Source organism: Ochotona curzoniae, unplaced genomic scaffold (genome assembly GCF_017591425.1).
Source record: "Ochotona curzoniae isolate NIBS_2020 unplaced genomic scaffold, NIBS_Ocur_1.0 contig_4064, whole genome shotgun sequence".
Lineage (NCBI taxonomy): Eukaryota > Metazoa > Chordata > Mammalia > Lagomorpha > Ochotonidae > Ochotona > Ochotona curzoniae.
The window spans coordinates 906,213-924,369 of NW_024466107.1; the positions used below are offsets into that span (position 1 = coordinate 906,213).

An 18,157-nucleotide genomic window follows, 5' to 3' on the forward strand; every position below is an offset into this window, starting at 1 on the left:
GCGAGCGGGGAGGGGGCGCGGGGGGCCGGCCCGAAGCTGGGGTTGGCCCAGCGGCGGAGCATCGTCCCCTCCCCACCCCTCCTCCCCACCAGCCTCGCTGGACCCGGGATGCTGGGGAAGCAAAGAAGGGAAACCCCAGTACTCGGAGAGAGAGAGAGAAAAAAAAAATTGGTCCAGCGGCCGGCGGACAAAAGTTTCCGAGCGCGCTCCACAGCTGGGCGGCGGAGAGGGCCCCGGCGGCGGCCGGCCCCGCCTCGGATGCTCCCGGCCTCCTTCCTGTGCCCGTGACGGTGCCGGCGCCCTGCCCCCCGCGATGCCGGCGCTCTCCACGCCGGGGGCTCCCACGACACACACACCCCGAGCCCAAGGACGAGGCGACCACACGCGCCCGCCGCGGCCCCCCACATCCCGCCCTCAGCGCTCCGGGGCGCACGGTGCAACGTGCCGGAGGGGGGGGGGACAGAGATCGGCGTGACCCCCCCACACACACATCGCGAGCCCAGGAGCGCGGGGGGCCGAACGCGCGGGCCCCACCACCCCCAGCCCCCGCCTCCGGGCCGGCGCCGTCCGCCAGGGAGGATCAAAGTCCGCAGAGCCAAGGGAGGGCGCGGCGGATGCTCCCACCGGGCAGCCCCCCGCGCCGGCACCCCAAGCGGGGCACCCCCGCCCGCTCGTCGCTCTCCCTCCCGGATACCTTGCGGCGGCGGCGGCGAGCGAGCGGGCGCCGTCATCTCCCTGCTTCCCGGCCCGAGAGGGACTCGAAAGTATGTAGGAGAAAAGTTTCCCCTCCCACATGGGGAGGGAGGGGGAGGGAGGATGTCGGGGGAAGAGAGGGCGGAAGATGGAGAGCAAGGGCTGGGAAGATGTTGCTGGCCCCCGGGGTGCGTGCACCATCCGAGTCCCGGGCGGTGCTGGTTAAAAATAAACTCGGCGGCGCGGGCCGGGCCGGATTCCTGCGCTCGGACGGCTAAGATGGATGCGCATCAGGTCCCCGCGGTGGCGGGGCGCTGCGGCGGCTCGCGCTGGGAGCTGGTGGGCAGAGCCGGCGGCTCGGGAAGAGGGGGGAAAAGGAGCGGAGGAAGGGGAGGAGGAGCGGCCGCAGCAGCCGGCGCGCAGCCCGAGGGGAGACAGGGCTACCCGGCTCGCTCATCACCAGCCAGCCCCTCTCCGCCCCGAGCGCACGCTGCGCGCGCGGGCCATGGAGTGTACACGCGGACCCTCGTTACCTCAGGGGCACGCCGAACAAATTTCCAAAAAAGAAAGGGAAAGAGACAGACGACGCGCTCTGCACACTTGGGCCCTTTCCCCATCCCTAAAAAAGTTCTCATTAAAAAAGAAAAAAAGTCGGTCTCCGGCTGTAGCTCGGACGCATCTCGTCGGCTTGCCACCCCAAGTCCCCCAGCCCCCACCCCGCGCCAGCCGAACCCCCGGGGCGCGCGTACTTACGGCCGAGCAGAGGGCACTCCGGGCTCGCAGGCATGGTGCGGGGCGGCGTTGTTTGTATGGGGGGGAATGAGGCTGGCGAGGACCCGCGGACTTGGCTGGGAGGCGAGGAAGAGGAGAGATGCAAACTTGTTCCGGAAAAGGAATCAAAATGGCGTTTCTGGATGTGCAAAGTTCATCAACTCCGCAGTCACTTCCCCTCCTCCTCCTCCTCCTCCTCCTCTCCCTCAGAGAGGGCGGTGGGCGAGGAGCTGGCGACCCCGGCGCGCCCCCAGCCCGTCGTCCCGGCCCCCCGCCCCGCGTCCTCGCCCGCACGCTCCGAAGCTCGCTCTCCCCCTCTCACCCTGATAAGTAGACACATCACGTGTTGCTCCTGCGAGAGTCTCCTGGGGACGTGTTACAAGAGCGGCGGCGGCTCCGCGGGCGGGGGAGGGGTGGGGCGGAGGAGGACCGGGGTACCCGCCGGGCTCCCCCGCCGCCCCCGCCCCAGCAGCGCGGCGGCGCGATGCCCATCCCGGAGCCGATGGAGATGAGGTGTCCCCCCTCCCTCAGACTGACGCCCCGCCACGCCGCAGCCCACCCAGCTTCGCCTTGCGCCCTCGGGGGCGCTCAGGGCCGGAGACAGGATTTCGGTGGCCGCGGCTGTGCGCGACCCCCCAGGCCACCTTCTCGGGCCACCGCCCCCCACCCCACTGCAGCCCTCATCACTTCACTCGGGGTTTGTTTCACTCTTGGAGGAAGGTGCCTCGGAGGCCCTGATGTGTGTTTGGGGACGTGAGGATAGTTGGGGCGGTGGGGGGGGGGGCGGTGTCCCAGGCTGGCGCCGGCCCCCGCGAGCCAGAGGGCGGACGGGGGTCGCCATGGGCCCGCGCGTTGTCGCGGCACGCGGTCCACGCGCCGCATCCAGGTGGGGCGCATCGAGAGAGGATGAGGCTGGAGAGTCGGACGCTCCACCCCGCCCCCACCCGGAGCTGTTTGCTCCTTCGCGGCTGCTGGGATGGGGGGTGAGGATCACTGCCCCACCGCGCGCGCGTGTGTCAGCTGAGCGCCGAAGCGACCCGGGTAGCCGTCCCTCGGCCTGCACCCGACCGCAGACAGGATGCTTCCTCCGCGAGGCCGGCCGGGTCTGTGCGCCAGGGGCCCGGGGCTGGCCGAGGCGCCCCAGCACGGTCGCCGCCGCGTCCCCCCAACCCCACCAGGGAACTGGCTGATGCTGTGTCATGGACGTTGCCGCCCGGCCCTCGGGGAAGCCACATACAATATCTCCTTCTCTCAGAGGGCTCCTGTTTCAATGCTGAGGAGCTGGGCGGCAGGGGTGGGGGAAGGGGGACTGGGCCCAAGTTATCACCCCCAGCCCAGAGAAGCCAGGCCTGGGGGTAGGGTGGGGGTCCTGCTTCCTCCCGTGCAGGGAGCTGATGTCTTTCCAACTGTTCTGAAAGGCGGCCTTTGGAAACATCTGAGAGATAAGGGTGATTGTGGTTGCTGAAAGCAAACACCATGCTCAAGCCAAATTCTAAGCGTATGGCAGGGCCGATGTGGGCCCGAGGCACCCTCTGCCTTGACTGTGACCTTTGACTCGGGCCACACCCCACTCTGGGTGGGGTGAGAGACCGTTGGCCATGCTACCAGGTCGTAAGCTCCATCCATCACCGAGCCTTTCCTTTGTAAGAGGCGTGCCATCCAGCCCCCCGCCCCCCAGTGCCCACAATAGTCTGGGTTTATGTCTGGCCAAAGTCAGGAGCCAGCAACTCCATCCAGGGCTCCCACCTGGTGGGGCAGTCCCCGGCAGGTGCCCCAGCTTGGAGGCCAAGAGGAGCTGTCTCCCAGCACCCTGGGTGGGCGGTCGGGTGCCCACTCCTGTCATGGGCCATGCCGTGAACCTCACGGGTGGGGGCTGGCCGAGAAAGAGCTCTCCAAAGCTGGGAGCAGCGGGAGCGTTCTGGAGCAGCAGGATTAGCACCCAAGGGGAACTGGCAGCTGGCTGTGACGCTATCCCCGTCATCAAAATGAAGTTTTCATAACCTGTTCTGTTTCCCAGGGCTGGCTGTTGACTGAGAAAAACTTGCTCCAGGGACACATTAGCAGGTGCATTTTTTGAAACCTCTCCCTGTCCCGGAATAAAAGCTCAAGTGCCGTGTTTTGTGGATTTTGTGGACTTTGTGGTAGAGAGCTCTGCCCAGCAGTGCTAGCTCACACAGGTGTCACAGCACAGGTTTGTCTCAGCTGGAACTGTCTCAGTTGGGATTTTACTTGTCATTTAGCTTATTCTTTATGTTATCCTCAACTGTCCAAAATTACACGATTTTCCATAACAGCATAACCTTTATAATGCCATCTAGAAGATAAAACTATAAGGAAAAAATTTATTAAGAATTTTTTTTTTCTTTAAAGAAAAGTGAACTCTGGGACCAGCACTGTGGCCTAGTGAATTGAGCCACCACCGTGATGCAGGCTGCTCCACTCCCAATCCAACCTCCTGCTGATGCTCCTGGGAAAGCAGCAGGCCCAAGTACATCCGCCTGGGAGACCCGGATGGAGTTCCAGGCTCCTGGCGTCAGTCCGGCCCAGCACCGGCTGTTGTAGCAATGCGGGGAGTAAGACAGCAGGGGGAAGATATTCTAACTCTGTCTTTCAAATAAATCAGTAAATTATTTTTTTTTCAGGTTGGACTCTAATGACACCAAGCCTGCATCTCATCTCTAACAGGTAGACTTGGAAGCCAGCACACGCCCGCTCAGCATCCATCCAGCAGATACTGCCGTGAGCATCTAAAACACCGAAGCAGTCGTGTCGTGTGAAGCCCCGTGAGTTGCCACTTCCGACTCATGCAGCTGGCTGTACTCCCGAGGACAGAAGGTAAGAGAGGAACGTACTCCGATCCTCCTGCTGCCAGTGCTGCCAGCGTGCACAGCGGCTGGGCAGTTCCTCCAGAGGCAGTACCCGTCTGAGGGTCCCATGCAAGGAGACACAAGAGATATTCACACAGAACATGCCCGTCAGCATTCATTTACAATCGCCAAAAAGTGCAAACCGCCCAGATGTGCACCGTGTCGGTACAAAGTGCTGGTAGTGTTACTGATTAGTGGAAAACCTTCAAAACATGCTAAGGACATACGTAAGACCTCAAAGGGCATCTGTGCAAAAATCCACAGTAGGTGAGTGGACGGTGACAGAAAGTCAGCTAATGGCTGCCTGGGGTGAGGGATGGGAAGGGAGCAAGGAACCAATGACTAATGTGGTAAGGGGTTTCTTTCAGAGGTGGTGAAAATGCTCTGAAATTGATAGTGGCAAGGTTTCATAACTCTAAAGTTTAAAAAAAAAAGATCCACTGGGGGCCAGCACTGTAGGGACCAAGTAGAGTTACCATCTGCAGGGCTGCAATCCCCTTTGCATGCCAGTTCATGCCCCAGCTGCCCCAGCTCTGTTCTAGCTCAGTGTTAACGGGCTGGAAGTAGCACCCCATCTGTCCCCCACGTGGGTTCTAGGGCTCCTGGCTGGGCCTTCTGGGGAGGGACCCGGGGTGGCACATAGTTCTGCTCTGCTCTCTTCCTGCCTTTAAGTGAAAATGCTTAAATAAGACAGCGGTGGGAGCCCGTGTGAAGTGGAAGGGTGATAACATGACACTGAGCCTCAGGTGAAAGAGCTCTGTGGTGGATGTGGCAGTCAGGGAAGGCTTCTGGGAGGAGATGACACCATGCCCGTGTCACACAGAGTGTGGGTGTCCCGGCAAGCCAAGAGGGGCTGTTAGACAACAGGGTCAGGTCTGAACTGCATGGGCCTCCCTCTGCAGCTGCAGCAGAGCGGGGAGCTGCAGCCGTACTGGGGGGTAAGAGGTCTCTGCCCCTTGCAGCTGATCTGGACTGAATCCTAGGGTGAGGCCATGCCAGGGCCTTCCTCGTGGTGCTTGGGGGGGGGGGGTGGCCTCAAGACAACACAGGGAGGACAGGGAAGATGGCCAGGGCTGCGGCGCACGTGAGGAGAAAGATGTGGCACGCCGCTGATGCGAGAGGCAGAGAGGGATGTGCTGGAGGGAGAGAGGCCGCGGATCAGCAGAGCCCCAGAAGGTGACACAGTTCCTTGATGGATGTGAGGCAGTGGTGCCTGCAGCGGTGGAGGGGCCCGGCAGGATCCACCGAGCTTGGCCCTTCCGTTGGCAGAGACTTGGGGAACCGGCTGGGGCAAGTGTGGGGGGGTGGCAGTGGGGATCCTCTCCCTCCCAGGGCAAAACAAAGAGCAGAATCATCTTGGGCCAGGACAATGGACAATGAGAACTGGCAGCTGAGCCCAGGGTGACACCTGCCCTGGGGCAGGAAGAATCAGGCAGGAGGCAGACAACAGGGTTAACATGGACAGCAGGCAAAGGGTTACGGAGTGAGAAGAGGAAGTGCTTAGCTCAGAGCACAGGTGCGAAGGGTGAGGCGAGAACACAGCAGCACGCAGGCGCTGTCTTGGAGGCCTGGGCAGGTGCTGTGATGCGCTCTGTGTTGCAGCCAGCAGAGCTGAGGCGGCCAGGGTGCTCAGCCGCCATCCCGACATCCCGCCTGCGAGCCAGATGCCCGGACAGGCACACCAGAAGCGTGATCCCAGAAGCCCACATAGCTTCCCTGTTGCTCATGGTGGTTCTGAGCCAGTGGAGAAATAGTTTACCAATTAAAAAAAAAATGCCTAATTATCTCAATGAATTGCAATAAAATGTTCTTGATTGGACTCCTGTGGAAGGGCCATGTGCTTCCATAGGACGTGATTGAACTGGGAAAGTGAATAAGTGTAGTTTCAGAATTGCTTGGTGTGTTTGGTAAGGATCCCTCATCCACAAGGCCATTAAGTAGAGACACCATCTCCCAGTATTATGGAATAATTTTTTTTTAATTTCTATTAATTTTCATGATATGGTTTTGTAGGTATAGAGACTTCCCCCTCCACCTCCATATGGAATAGACAATAAATATAGATACATAATAGAATAACTAATAATAATAACTACTTGAGGAGTCGATCCTGAAGCTGCAGCTGGCTATTTTGCGGCCTGAATTCCCATACATGACAAAGCCAAGGGTAGAGATGGCTCTAAGAGAATGCCCAGGAGGGACATCTCTGCCAGTGCTTCTTGGGCAGTTCTCATCCCCTGAGGTTGATGGGAACGGGCAGAGACATCTGGGCCTGTCACACGCCAGGTAACAGAGCATCCAGGTCGCACTGCTGCCTGACACACTGTGCAAGGACTGAGGTCCCAGGCCGCGGTCAGCAGGCCGAGGGCCCTGTGCGCCGTCTCTGCAGGTGTCAGCATCCTGGGAAGGAGTTTGGAGTGGGAAAGCCACCCAGACACATTATGTCAGGGCAAAGGAATGCAGAAGAAGGGAGGGAGGCAGTGTAGGTACACGGCTCAGCAAACCTCTGTGTGTGTGTCCGTGCCACAGCAGCAGGGAGAGGGAGATGGGCTTTGGGGAGAAAAGTGAGATCCTTCCACTTCTGAGGGAGGGAAGGCTACGAGGACAGAAGGAACATCCTGCGAAAACGTTGGTGGGAGCGGCTATCTGACGGCCTTGACCACGGGCAGCACAGGGCAGCACACCGGGGGAGGGAGACTGCAGGGAAACGTGGGCTGCCTCAGCTGCTTCCCAGTGCCGTGGACCAGCAGAGGAGAGAGCCCACGGTATGGATGGCTGAGAGCTGGACCTGCATGTGAGCCAACGGGCACGCTAGTCAGTCCGGATCAGTTCACTCCACTGTGTGCCCATTTGGGAAGTGAACCAGTGGATGGAAGATCTTTCTGTCTCTCTCTCTCTCTGTAAATCTGACTTTCCAATAGAAATAAATACATCTTTGAAAAAGTTACACAATCCAGAAGCTGTCACCGGTGCTGGTGTAGGCCTGAGCAGGTGTGAACAGAGCAAAGAAAATGATGCCAGGAGAGGCCGAGGGGACACCAAGCTGGGAGAGGAGGCAGGTGTGAGGAGGAATAGACAACCAGAGGCAAAGGGAGAGGGGCTAAGGAGCCTTAGGGACAGGACCAGGGACCCCTGAGCACGGGGAGAGGGGCCAAGGAGCTAGGGACAGGACCCAGGGACCCCTGGGCACAGGGAAAGGGGCCAAGGAGCCTTAGGGACAAGACCAGGGACCCCCTGAGGTGGAGCAGCGACCTTGGTCCCTGGACTGAGAATACGGCAGGTGTGAGACAAGGACCACATGGAGCTGTTGCTGCCGATGACGGATGGGATGCAGTATACTGTCGCATCAGATAGAGAAGGGGTGGGTGTCTGGTGCAAGGGTGAAGATGTGGCTTGGATTGCCTGCATTCTGGTATCACAGTATCACGGAGCCTGGGTTCAAGACCCAGCTCCGCCTCCAGCTTCCTGCTCCTGCATCCTGGAGGCACGGGGGCTGGCTCAAGAAGCGGACACTCCTAGGGAAAGTTGATGATTGCCAAGCACTTAGGCCAGCACTGACCTGTCGAAGACAAATGAACGGACCAGGAGATGGATTGTCTCAAAAAAAAAAAGCGGGAATTGGGGGGCTGGAATGGTGGTTCCCAGGCTAATCCTCCAGCTGCAAGCGCCAGCATCCCATACGGGCACCAGTTTGTGTCCTAACTGCTTTATCTCCAGTACAGTTCCATGCTTGTGGCTGAGGAACTGAGGGCCCAGCATGGTAGCCTAGTGGCTAAAGTTCTCGCCTTGTATTGCTGGGATCCCATATGGGTGCTAGTTTGTATCCCGGCAGCCCCACTTCCCATCCAGCTCCCTGCCTGTGGCCTGGGAAAGCAGTTGAGGACGGCCCAAAGCCCTGGGATCCTGCATCTGCATGGGAGACCTGGAAGAGGCTCTGGGCTCCTGGCTTTGGATCAGCTCAGCTCCAACCGTTGTGGCCACTTGGGGAGTGAACCAGCAGATGGAAGAGCTTTCTCTCCTCTCAGTAAATCTATTTTTTCAAATAAAATAAATAAATAAATAAAATCTTTAAAAACGTGAAACTGAAAGTGACACACGAAGCTGAGACAAGGCAGGTGTGAGCTGGTGGAGGGGCTGAGCTGTAGCCCTCCACATTCACGTCTGAAAATCCAGTCTCACGCCCTGCACCTCCCACCCTGCTGCCAGGACCTCAGAATGTGGCTGCGCAGGTCCTCGGAGCAAAGGCTTTTCAAGCTGTGATTACAGCAAAACAAAGTCACAGGCTTATCCAATCAGACCTTATCAGAGGGAGCTAGCAGGGCACAAACACACAGGGAAGATGGAGCAGACAGGGAAGGCATGGGCGTGCCCAACCAAGGAGAAAGGCAGCGAGGGTCGAGGGTGTGGCCCTTGCCAAAACTCCAGCTGCAATGGAATCCCAAGGTGATGTGTTTAGAGGTAGGGCCTGGGGCGAGCCAGGAGGTTTAGGTGGAGGCCAGGGCTGGGGGCCAGGACTCTGCTCAGGCTCTTAAGGAACAAGGGCCCAAGCCAGCACGCTTGCTCCGTCCCACCCTGTGCTGTGTGTGGCGTGACACAGCAGGATGGCCCGCACCAGATGCCGCACACGTGTGCCAGCTAAGTAAACCGTCCGTGATGGGTGGCTGTCACAGCACGGGTCAGTCCTGGCTGCGGGGGAGGGGCACCAACTGTGGCTACAGGGTCTCAGAATTCCAGTCCCCACAAGAACTGGGAGAAAAAAACAGCCCCTTGTTGAAGCCGCCCAGCGCCTGGGGTGCTCATTACAGCAGCTCCCGTACAGGAGGGGGAGGGTGGGCGCTGGAGGGTGAAGAGGGATGGGAGGCGCGACTGAGACGCACTGGCGCGCATGCCTCGCTGTCCTCCTCGCAGTCCGGGAACTGGGAGAACCAGTCCCGCCAAGGAAGTGCGATCTCACGAGTTTCTGCCAGCTGCGTTTCTCAGAATAAGGGCATCCATGGCCTCAAGGGCACTTGTCCCGGCTTCGTTAGCAGGCGCCGAGCTCAGCCTCTGCAGAGCACACAGAGGCCCGGGCAGGAAGGGGTGGGAGTCAGCCCGAAAGAGCTGGGGGGAAAGTTTGCTTTAGCTGCGGCAGGTGAGGCAGAAGGCTGGGAGGCGGGTGCTGGATGTTTGGAATTTCAAAACCTCCCTAGTAATGTAGCCAATTTAGACTGGCTCGCTCTACAAGCAGTACATGTGCTGCTAGGAACACCTAGTGCAACTGCCGTTACCCTGACTGGGTTATTACCCTAGCTAAGGTCACTTAGGAATGCATGGTTTCTAATGATTAAGGAGTTTTCCCTTAAATGTTAAGCATTGAGAGTGGAATTCAAACAATATAATATGTTGGGGCCAGCACAGTGGTGTGTAGCAAGTTAATTCTGCTCCTGCAAGCACCAGCATCCCCCATGGTTCCAGTCCCAGCTGCTCCACTTCCACGCCAGCTTTCTGGCCATAGCTCGGGCATGCCACAGAGGGATGCTCAAGTCTTTGGCCGCTGCAAGCCACGCGTGAGAGCTGGAAGAAGCTCCTGGATCCCTCTCGGCTCAGCTCTGGTTATTGTAGCCATTTGGGGGCTAGGAGGTCTCTCTTCCCTTCTTTCTCCGTAAAAACCTGCCTTTCAAATAAAAATAAATCTTGATAACATACCGTGTTATGTCATGCCTCACATTTTCTCCCTTTTCTGAAAATCAGAAACTTCTATGATTGTAGATGCTATCACCTGAGGATGATATTTGTACTGGGTCCCCCATATAGCCACATCCTCTAGATCCTGCTTGTGTCTGGAGCAGGTGTTGCTCTGGTGCTGAGCCGCTGGTTGGGATGCCCACCTCCCCATCAGAGCGGCTGGGCCATCCAGGGAGGCGGGAGGGGGCGGCTCAGGCACCCCGGTCACTGCCAGCCATGAGGGAGACCTGCGTTGGGTCTGGGCTTCCTGCTATGGCCTGGCCCCGCTTTGCCTGTGGCAGGCCATAGCAGGAGTGAAACAGCAGATGGAGAACTCAAAATTAGGCCATTATTTTGGTAATTAGTTAGCTAGTTTTTAAAAGATATGGCTGCTGTTTGAGGTGTGTAACAGCTATTTGCTCACACTCGCTAGGCCTTCACAGCAAGTTCCACTTTGCTCCGTCACCATCTGGCCGTCCCTTGCCACGTCTGACTGCTGACGGCAGCCTGCTCTGCCCTTCCTCCTCACTGCTCTGCGGTCCGCAGGCGTGAGGGAGCTGGGCAAGCAGGATGGCTAGAACCGCAGCCTGGGGTGTGAGGACCAGCGACCCCTTTCACTGTCCACAAGTCCTTCCTGTTGAGTTGCTGCTGAGTTTAGAAGCAGCTGTGTGTTCTCCTGAGGAAGTGCTCAGGGTGAAGGAGGCTTCCACACAGGGCAGGGAAGGGTGGCAACCATGCCCCATGGTCTACAGTGCTGTGATGGCTCCGTCCACACTGCCTGAGTGCTCAGGTCCTCCTGACCCCAGACAGCTTCCCCACGCTTCCCAGGTTCAAAGCAGCAGACCAGCTTTACAGCTCAGCAATGTGAGCGCACCCAGGCACCCCTTGCCAGCTGTCAACACGGGAAATACCACAGTGAGGCTGCAGCGGTCTCCTTGTCATTCCTGGAGAAGTCTACCTGAGGCCTGCGTGTCCCATCGCACTAGAAAACAGCGAGCTGCAGGGACTCTGGCTCGTCTCCGCTTTCTAGAAGGCGATGGATCTACTCACTGGGGGTGCCTTGTTGTCTGGACCCATCTTACCAGCTCAGCAAGACGTAGCATGCCGAGTGACGCAAGGTGGACAGGAGGCCTTCATGTGACCAAGGAGACTGCACAGCCTTGACCTTCATTTCAGCCATCACCTGACTCTAGGCTGCTCCAGCGAGTCATTCAGGCAGAAATTGGGTGCAGGCCTTAAGCACCGGGTGTCACAACAACCTTAAAAGTTATAGTCCTAACCCCCATTTCCTCCCGGAGGTCGCGGGGCAAGCCCTAATCCCACGTGGCCCGTGTCCTAGCAAAGGGGAAATCTAGCCACACACACACAGGGAGGGAAGGCCATAGGAGAGATGCCAGCCTGTCCCCACCTTGCAGCTTGGACCTCCAGCGTCCAGGGCTGTGGCAGAATTCACTTCGACCATCTAAGTGCCCCAATCCGCGCCCTTTGTCACAGAACCCCGCCAACTAACACAACTTCTGAAGTGAAAACCGACCTGCCAAGGGTTAAGGACTATTCTTAGCCGGGGGGAATCATGCTCCATGGTTGGACAAATCGTCTAGAAGAACTGAAAGGCTCAAATCAATATTGCATGATATCACAAAGCCCAGTGTGATGGCCCAAATGGGCGATGGTTCGAGTCTCGGCCACTCCACTTCCCATCCAGCTCCCTGCTTGTGGCCTGGGAAAGCAGTCAAGGATGGCCCAAAGCCTTGGGACCCTGCACCCGTGTGGGAGACCTGGAAGAGCTCCTGGCTCCTGGCTTCAGAAGGGCTCAGCTATGGCCATTGTGGCCATTGTGGGAGTGAGCCAGCAGACAGAAGGTCTTTCTGGCTCTTCGTTTCTTTATAAATCTGCCTTTCCAATAAAAATAAATAAATCTTTTTAAAAAGCAAATTTGTGATAATGTTCATTGTAATGGCGATTGGAAGCAACTTATTTAAGAATATTAAATTAGCAACTAAAACTATCACACATCCATGAAACAAAATATTTTGTATTTATTAAGATGAGTCTGGAGAATGCTTCTTTTTTTTTCTCCAACATTATTCTTATTTATTTGAAAGGCAGAGTTACGGAGAGGGAGAGAGAGATCTTCCAACTGCTGGTTCACTCCCCAAACGGCTGGAGACAAATACATAATCTCCTTTTTATGGATAAACAAACAGATATTTCCATATATATTTATTAAAGATGTGTAGACATCAAATATTTTTTAAGATTTACGTATTTGGAGCCCGGCATGAAAGCCTAGCAGCTAAAGTCCTTGCCTTGTTCGTGCCAGGGTCCCATATGGGCACCGGTTCTAATCCTGGCAGCTCCACTTCCCATCCAGCTCCCTGCTTGTGGCCTGGGAAAGCAGTCGAGGACGGCCCAAAGCCTTAGGATCTTGCACCCGTATGGGAGACATGGAAGAGGCTCCTGGCTCCTGGCTTCAGATCGGTGCAGCGCCGGCCATTGCAGCCGCTTGGGGAGTGAACCATGGGATGGAAGATCTTCCTTTCTGTCTTTCCCCTTCTCTGTATATATCTGACTTTGCAATGAAAATAAATCTTAAAAAAATTTATTTGAGAGGCAGAGAGAGAGGAAGAAGGAAAGGCGTATAGAGATCCCTTCCATCTGCAAGCTCACTGCCCAGCGGCCTCAGTGGCCACGCCAACCAGGTCCGGGGGCTGTGGGTGAGTTCCACAGGTGGGTGGCAGGGACCCAGGGCCGCCTCCGGCTGCCTTCCGAGGCACACTAGTGGAGAGCGGGATCGGAAGTGGAGCAGCCAGGACTCGGACCGATATCCATATGGGATGATTGGACATCAAATATTAAACAGTGCTTATTTTGGGACTATACATGGTAAAAAGTCATCACATTCAATAGAGTTTTTTTTTCCTTTTCTATATCTGTGAAACCCAAGAACCGGGAATGGGTATGTGGCAGGGCAGGCACGTCACTGCTGAGGACAGCTCGGACACAGCTCTCAATGCTTACTTTCCGTCCAGCTTCCTGCTGGCTCGCTTCCTGGAATATAACAGGTGATGGCTCCAGGACCTGGGTTCTTGCCATCCCGTGTGGGAGCCCGGGATGCAGCTCAGGCTGGGCCTGGCCCAGCCTAGAATGAATCAGTGGATGAAAGATATCTTCCATTCTCTCTCCCTTCCAAGTAAAGATGGAGATATTGGGCCAGAGTAGCAGGTTAAGCTTGCCTGCGTTCCATACGGACAGTTCAAGTCCCAGCTGCTCCATTTCTCATCCAGCTCCCTTTGCTATGCCTGGGAAGGCAATGGAGGATGGCCTAAGTCTTTGCCCTGCCTCCACGTGGGAGCCTAGAAAGACACCCCAGGCTCCTGGCTTCAGACTGGCCCAGCTTTCAAAGCTGTGGCTATTTGGGGAATGAACAAGTGCATGAAACGCTTCTCTGTCTCTCCTTATCTCTGTAAACCTGCCTTTCAAACAAGAATAAAGAAGTCGTTTTAAAAACCTAATAAAATGTGAATAAATAAATTAGTAAATAATAAAAAGTCGAAAGGCTCTGATGTGGCATTATTTGGGGACTTTAACAGGCAATCCTGCCAATATAACACGTAAGACATGTCCCTGCTCCACAGCAAATCCCTTCTACATCCCACCAATCGTCACGGACACCGCGGCGGCTGTTTAGGTGTGTGTCCCATATGCAACCTTGGCCATCAGATTGGTGACCCTGGCTCTGTCACTTATGAGATCGCTAGGACAGGGGTCCAGTTGTAGGAACCATGCACTCCACCCAGGAAACCAACGCAACACTCTCCCCCAGCACCGTCACGAAGAGATGGAGGAGACATCACGAACTCTTCGGCTTATGCACCTGACCCCAGCTAGGCTGACAACACACTGTCTCTCTTATTATTTCCCTTGACACTTGGGTTGTCCTGGTGGGTTGAGCTTCTGCTTGCGAAGCTAGCATCTCCTAGCAGAGCACTGGGTCCAGTCCCCGCTGCTCTGCTTGCAGTGCCGCTCCCTGCTGGTGCACAGTCCGGGGCTTGGGTCCCTGCCTCCCCTGGGCAGACCTGGCCGGAGCTCCTGGCCTCCAGCTTTGGCCATCTGGGGAGTGAACCAACAGATGGGAGATCTGTCTCTCCCCCTCTCGCGCTCTTTGAAATAAATATATATATATTTTTAAAAATTAGATGCTTAATAGTTACAAGTTGAAAGCAAACACACTTGTCTGACTTCAATAAAAGAATTAAGGCATTAAGGCTGCATCAAATTCCCTATGTAACCTTTTTCAGAGAAAGAAAAGGATTCTGCCATTTCAAGTAACGATTTCTGAACTACTACAGAACATTCACGCTTCTGAGTCGTCCGGGTTTATGTAGCTGGGCTTTTGCCTGTTTGCACATCTGTGCATCCACAAGGTGGTCACAAAAAAGTTTCTCATAGTATCTCTTAACGCTATTAAAATTACAGACAAGATGAAGCAGCTATAACCAAAATGCTGAGTTACGAGTGTTCTTTAGTCATTAAAATAGGGTTATTTTCTAGAATGGTGTAAACCCGAGTTGGTTTTGTCCCGTGATGAAAAAGCCCCAGTTCCATCTCTTGAGATGAGAGTTGGGGTTCATTTGCACACGATCACTTCAGCTGAGAACTGGGAGATCAGCTAGCACCTTAGCTCAAGGGGCACGGCCAGGCCTGGCACCCGGGTTCTCACAGCCCGCGTTCTTTCTCGTGTCTTTTACAGAGCAACATCCTTGGGCTATCATCCTTGGGAGCTACATGCAGATCTTCCGTTGGGAAGTGCCAGTGGGGCCATGGAGGAGACGTGGAGGGCTTGTGCTGCTCACCCCGGCACTGCAGAAAACCCAGAATGTACACGTCGCTTACACCGGAGCCCACCTCCAGTGCCACAATCGACTGGCACTGCGCTCAGACAGAACAAGAGCTCGATGCAAGTTATAGATGGCGCTTCTGATCAGTAATTAGTAAATACGACTGGAGCTAGCTACTCGGGTGGGAGATCCATACTGAAGCTTAATTTCACACTAATGGCCAGCCATACTCCAAAGGGATTGGAGACTATAAAACACGAAGGGATGGAAATCCGTAAGACAAGCAGCTGGACACTTTATATAATCTCCGGGACTGCAGAGGAGTTGTGTATTTTGAGAGAGAGAGATCGTCCATCTACTGCTTCACTCTCCCATTGGCCACAACAGCTGGGTCTGGCCCAGGCAACCAGAGCCAGGAACTCCATCTTAGTCTTCCACAGGGGTGGCTGACCCCGTGCCATCCTCTGTTGCTTTCCAGGCACATTAGCGGGAAGTGGGGTCAGAAGCGGAGCAGCTTGAACTTGCACAACTTCTCTGTGGACACGGGATGCCAGCCAACTTCACCTGCTGGGCCAATATGCCTCCCCCATTTTCCAAATGGGTTTCCAAGGGGAAGAAATACATAGAGAAGAGTTCTGTGTATTTGTTTTTGCGTAACAATTTAAAGTTTAAGTCCATAAAAATTATAAGCCGAATTGAAATGGAAATTGCAAAACAGAAAAAAGGTATTTACAAGCAGAGTTAGTGAAGAGCCCCGACTGGGTGTAAGACACGGAAAGCACATTGCACACAATTATCTTTTCATAGTCCCACCCAGGAGATGCAATTGGTTCCACTTTTAAAATAAAGAAATAGAGACATTGAGTCATTTGCATGCTGCGTCACTAGAAAGTGGAGGAACAGAGAGAGAAACACGATTTCTGTCAGTTCTTTTACCCTGATTGTTCCACTCTCCTGACTCCCACCCGGCCACCCGCACGGCCGTCTGAACACACCTGCAGCCGAGCGGGCAGTCGGAAGGAACCATGGACCCGAGATGACATACCAATATGTGCACACTGGTGTCCAGTCTATCCTGAACAGCAACTTGGAAAGGATTGCATCCTTCCAGTCAGCACTCCACCTGTGACATCAAGCATTCTAGAACCTCTGGATTTATCTATCTACTTGTTTATTTGAAAGGCAGAATTATAAAGAAAGAGACAGGAAGGGTCAGAACTCTTTCATCCTCTGGTTCACTTCCCAAGTGCCTTCTGCAGCCAGGCTACACTCTGTCGAGGCCAGGGTTTCCATCAGGTCTCCCACTTGGGTCCGGGGGCCCAAGTTCTTGAACCATCTTCTGCTGCTTTTGCAGGCATTGGCAGCAAGCGGGATGGGAAGTGGAGCAGCTGGAATTTGAACCTCTGCCCACATGGGATGCCAACATCTTGCCTGCTCTGCCATAAAACCAGTCCCATTAAAACATTTTTTTATTTAATTTTTTATTTTTTATGATGTTTGCATCATTGATCAGGGTGGGAAGGATTGAAGGTTAAGGAAAAGTGAGTGTAATCATGGTTTCCAATTTTCCTATTTCTTCTTCCTGTACCTGGAGTAAGGGGGAACATGAGGGGAGAAGCCATACCCAGCCTCCCAATCGCCCCATACCCAGCGATGGGAAGGGGCCAGCTGATATTAACCTACAGTCCCTGATATGGTTCATGCTCCGAGGGTTCTGTCCCAGTGGTTTCACTAGTTTTGAAATGCTGTCGATCTTGCCAATCCAAGGGTGAGGAACCCCTTCCAATGGCTATTGGTTGACATAGTCAAACTTAGAGTCTCCACTCGCCCAGATATTTGCTGTCATCGTTTGCCCGGGGTAGTTGCCCAATTTGCTCTGCCCTCCTTTCTCTGCTATGGTACCAGGTGTCCTCTGCAGGCCCCAATGGACTGCCATATCCTCCATGTGCATCTGGGCATGCCGTCCACTGCTCTGTCTTTTCCACTGAGGAGGCCCAGTTCTGACACATGCACATCATGGTTAGTCCTGGATGTGAGACCCTGGGCCCCACCCACCCCCACCTGTGCTAGCACCAGCCCCTGTAAGCCCTCCCATCAAATTCCACAAGTGTGCCCCTAGGTAGCCAGTGCACTTCCCCCAGCACCATTGGCACCCTGGGCTATCTGAACAGGGCCCCGCAGGACCTCCCAACCCTGGAGCTCATGGACCTGGCATCCACCACTCGGGCAGGCCCAAAGACCTGGGCCACGTGACCTGGGCCCCACCGGACTGCCTGCCCTGGGGCTCAAGGACCTGGTACCCACCACTCAGGCAGGCCCAAGGACCACCTGAGCCCCACCGGACAACCTGCCCCTGGGGAAAACCAGCCCTTTTAAAATAAAAGACTTATTTATTTATCTGAAAGGCAGTTACTGACATAAAGGGAGAGGGGAAGGGGAAGAGAGAGTGGGAAAAGGAGAGAGAGAGAGAGAGAGAGAGAGAGAGAGAGAGAGAGAGAGCTGGTCCATCCATTCCTTATATAGCCACAGTGTTCTGGGCTGGCCTGGGCTGAAGTCTGTACTTTCATGATTTTAATAATAATGGTTATTAAAGTATCAATAAAGTTGAATCCAAAGATCTGATTCAAAATTGGACACTTTAAACATGGTTTACATGCTCTGATTTTCACTATACAAGAAACCCATGCCAGATACAAAAACAAGGTGTGGATTTCGGGAATACAAAGGAACTGATGGTTAGGCCAGTGAGAGGATGGTGCACGCCCTCCAGACCCACTCCAGGAGAAATAAGCCAATCACCTTTCTGTATCCAAATCCATAGCAAAGCTCGCCAGGACATCACACGGGAAAGGACAGTAACGACGTCCCTTTGCAGGACAGACTGGTCCTTAGCGGCTTTCTCTTTGAACAGCACCTGTTTTAATTTGGAAATACCATTGTTCAAATCCTAGGCATCTTCCGAGATGACGACGTCCAATTTAAAAACTTTAAAAAGACTGAAATACACTTTCCCAACAGATAAAGAGGAGCCATTTCAAACAGCAACTGATATTCTGCTTCCAGTGCAAAGCTAGCGGGAGATCCTTTTAAAATCAGCATCGGAAAAGTGTGGACATAGGCAGGACGGCTCTGCACACCTTTCTGGTCAATGCAGTAATGCAAGCACTCAAGTGAAGAGATTTAAATATTGGAAAGGACTCATTAACATAAGCACAAACTAGAGATTATATTCTTGTGTAGCTAAAACGAAATAGAACAACCCAGAATAATAGGAAACCATGT

The 18,157-nt window shown here is 54.9% G+C and overlaps 1 protein-coding gene across 1 annotated transcript in view; it reads right to left on the minus strand.

Moving 5' to 3' along the window:
* Positions 1–1,680, minus strand: part of RREB1 (ras responsive element binding protein 1) — a 92,812-nt gene extending 91,132 nt beyond the window's left edge. Inside the window, exon 1 of the mRNA XM_040984022.1 lies at positions 1,447–1,680. The gene's annotated coding sequence lies outside the window, so the exon portion shown is untranslated. The remainder of the gene's footprint in view (positions 1–1,446) is intronic.
* Positions 1,681–18,157: the final 16,477 nt, after the last annotated feature.